This window comes from Labeo rohita, unplaced genomic scaffold (genome assembly GCF_022985175.1).
Source record: "Labeo rohita strain BAU-BD-2019 unplaced genomic scaffold, IGBB_LRoh.1.0 scaffold_1531, whole genome shotgun sequence".
Taxonomy (NCBI): domain Eukaryota; kingdom Metazoa; phylum Chordata; class Actinopteri; order Cypriniformes; family Cyprinidae; genus Labeo; species Labeo rohita.
Genome location: NW_026127705.1, coordinates 1 through 3973, shown reverse-complemented (window position 1 = coordinate 3973; position 3973 = coordinate 1). Strand labels below are relative to the sequence as shown.

The 3973-nt window shown below is 31.8% G+C and overlaps 1 long non-coding RNA gene across 1 annotated transcript; it reads left to right on the top strand.

Annotated features, from left to right (window-relative positions):
* Positions 1-371: 371 nt before the first annotated feature.
* LOC127158517 (uncharacterized) lies at positions 372-1775 on the top strand. Its single transcript, XR_007826174.1, has 3 exons — positions 372-468; positions 1365-1477; positions 1628-1775. It is a non-coding gene; the product is annotated as an uncharacterized LOC127158517 (long non-coding RNA).
* The last annotated feature ends 2198 nt before the right edge of the window (positions 1776-3973 follow it).

Here is a 3973-nt window from a genome sequence, read left to right as displayed (position 1 = left end):
ACTATGGGTTGATCAATAAATTAAGTTATAAGCACTATAATGTACACCAGTTACCATCAAATCAAATACAACTGCACACTGTGAAATTAAATGAAATGGTGTGTGTGTGTTATTGCTGTTTACAAAGACTTAATCATGAAGAGAGATGCTTTTAAGAGAGGAGAAGACATCTGGAAGACCACTGCAGAGAAAGGGAAAAAAACCTGAAGCCATAAAGGTTTTAGATTTTATTTTTATTTATTTATTTTTATTTTTATTGGTGAAATGTTAGTTGTAACGTGTTGCTTTTAGAGTGCAAGTACATCTCAAAGTGCAGCTGATGCTGCAATGGGAGACAAACTTAAAAGAGACCTCCAGAACCTGCAAAGAAAGAAAGCACCAGTAACCTCTACTCCAATGTCAGATGACTCAGATAACACTGACATTGACCTGTTTGAAAATACAGAGCAGAGACAATCAAGGAAAAGAGTAAGCAGTGTTTGCATTTCATCTAAAATAATTGGTAATTTATTTATTTATTTATTTATTTTTTTTAATATGACTAATGGTTGGCTGCCACTTAATCTCAGAAGGAGATTCATAAAGCATGTTCTCTTTCAGGTGTCCAACTGGTTCCTTCAGTAGACTGAAATATGTAAAAGTATATTTTAGTAAGACTTGTTAATATAGATTTTGGTAAGATCTACCCAATTTTGAATCCTTTTGCCAAACTAACTGGGTATTTTAGAGTCGTTGTTGGTTATGTACACATCCATCCATAGAAAAAAATGACTGACCATCTATACAACCATATGATTGTAGTTTGGGGCAACAGATATATGTGAAAATATCAATAATATATTTACAAGCATTTATTAAAAAAATGTAAATGGATGCTGCCTTTTTGGGACAGCAAAGTTCTTCCCTAAACCTACCCAATAGATTGATTATTAAACACTTGTTTAACACATTTATTAACATAATATTTAATTGTTATTTCCGAAATATTTCTGATGTTCCGATATATATATATATATATATATATATATATATATATATATTAGAGTATTTTCGTCTTAGCCAGTATGGAAAGGAAAAGTCATCTTGGTGACTCTTTATTAACAGCTATGTCAATATAAGGCAATGTAACCTTTTTAGCCACATTACCATTATGGTATATGATTGTTTGTTATATTTAGAAATTTAACAAAACCTTATTAGCCGTAACCAACTTGCCATTATCCTTAGAATTTCCTGTCTTTGCACAACAAAAGTTTTAAAGTTACAGCAATGCTTCTTTAGAAAATACATTTTATTGAATCAATAGACCTTCATTAACTAAAAATGAAATGTGTGTTGTTTTTTTATTTATTTTTGTCTTGTAGAGCTTCCTGGGATTGTATCATCTGTCAAAGATGTCCTAGAGTCCATGAAAAGAGGCCCATACAGCTCAAGATCAAGTTCCAGTGAGCTGTCTCTTGCTGAATCCTCAGAAATGGTCAGGAAAAAAGTTATGATAATAAATTCATGACAGTAATAATTATTTTGTGTTTTTGTATATGCTTAACCATTTAGAAAATCCATTAGCATAGTCATTGCTTTATATTTGAATTAAAAAGTAAACAGTTTATAATAGTTAATTACCCAGATTTCTCTTGCTGATTCAGATGTCACAGTGTCCAAGAGGATGTATGACAGACTGAATAAGTCACGAGTTTCTCTTTTTATGCAAGAACTAGCCACTCTAATTTTTGGAAAAGAGAAACTAGCAAGATGTACTCTTACAGGGAAATTGGGGCTTCAGACCTCGAAAGACCAATTGGATCCTCACAAGGTCACTGTTCTCATACAGTATGTGTACAGCAAATATTAATACCATAAATATTTATGCATTATATAGTAATAGTTCGCAGTGTAATTTTTCATTTGCAGTTAAACTAAATGTTTTTTTTTTTTTTTTTTTTTTTTTTTTGCTGAAATACTGTGAAACACAGTCAGGTCCATATATAAGAGTTAAGAATGTTAATAATGCTTTACTGGCAATGATGAAATCTGGACCCCTGGAGATTCGCTACTTTCCAGCATAGACCAGGCCTATCAAGTAAGGGTACTGTTGCCAGTGAAAACACAAGCCGGATCAGGGTTTACAGTCCTGAATTGTACTGTACTTTAACCAGACCACTAGGCATTAGAAAATGACTAAATGTGAAAACACATTGTGTTGTAAAACATTTTTTCTGTTTTTGTAACATGGGTTAATTTTGCTGAAATTTTTACAGTTTCTTTTTCCCCTTTCACAGACACTGTGATAAAAGAGTTCCCAAAGACGACAGTGTTTGAGGTGCGGGCCCTCATTTGGAGGAAGTGCAACAACGAGTCAACCTCAAAGAACAGTCACTCTCCACTGGAAGGATGAAGATGTGATGTTTGAGTTGTTACAGTTCTTGGTTAACTGTTTGGCTATTGCTAATTTGTTAAAAATGCATTTGTTTGTCTTCTGTGGCTCCATATGTGGTTCAATTGTTTGATGCCATTGCTAGTTTCCTACAAATGCTCTTCAGTGACTTATTTTTTATTATTCTTATTTTGTGGTAAATGGAGCTCTGCAGATCACTTATCTTTATTTTTTGTGAACATATTTTGGCTAAAAAATTGTCAAATTAAATAAAAGTTTTGTACTTTTAAAAAATGTGTATTTGATACTGTCTTTACAAAAACAGTAGTTTGCATTATATTTGTAATATATTAAACTTTTGTTATAAAAACTATATTTTTAATATAAAAAAATGTATTATTGGCATACTAAATGGGTTTTTAAATGTATATTTTTAATATATTAAACCTATATTTCTGGCATATTAAATGATTTTGTAAAATATATTTTTAATATATTAATAGTGAATTCTTCAGTGTTATGAAAATACATTATAAATGTAAATATACTGGGAATGCATTAATTATTAGCTTAAAATAACTTTGTAATGTACTTCTAGTACAACATTTAAGTGTACTCTAAATAAAATTAAGGGAAGTATAGTTAAAATACACTAAATGTACTTGAAGTGGGTCCATTTTAACACAATTTTAATACATTAAATATATTGCAAATAGATTAAAATTGATCTTAAACATATCTTGAAATGCACTTAATATACTTAAAGTTGTTTCAAAATAATACATTTAATATGTACTTAGTATAGTGCAATTTCAATATATTAAGTATGTCCAAAAAGTACAATGTAAATATATTTCTTTTCACCTGGGAGATAACAAGTTCACTTAGGGTGTATTCACTTTTGTTGCCAGCTGTTTTGATAGTAATGGCTGTATGTTAAGCTGTTTTAGGGGACAGTGCCATACAAGCTGCACATTGACTACTCTAAAATATATCCAAGTTTCATTTCTATAGTATGGTCCCTTGAGAAGATATACTTAAATGACTGCTGAAATGTGAGGGGTGTACTTTGTGAGATACTGTGCTTGGTTTCCACATGCACTTATCACTGGATCAACAGTTGGAACTGTTTCCTCAGTTCAGTGTACTGCTGGAATAACTGGAGTGCTGAATGAGTTGGCAAAAACCAGCATCATAGGACCATATATGCTGGTATATTGGCTCATTTTGAGGTAGAGTGATTGTCAGGCATGTCCGAAAAGTGAGTTTTGATTGAGTAACTTGTAGATCTGTGCTCTTGAATTGCAAAGTGATTGCGGTTTAGTGAGATTTGGTGAATTTTATATCTGAGCTGATGTTGGCTACAGATAAGGTCTTAATAGTAGGTGACTTTAACATCCATGTTGATAATAAAAAACGATGCACTGGCAGCAGCATTTACAGACATTCTAAATTCTATTGGAGTTAGACAACACGTGTCCCACTCATTGTCGAAATCATACTCTAGACTTAATACTGTCATGGAATTGATGTCAATGCCGTTGAGATTCTGCAGCAAAGTGATGATATCTCTGATCATTATCTAGTCTCGTGTATTCT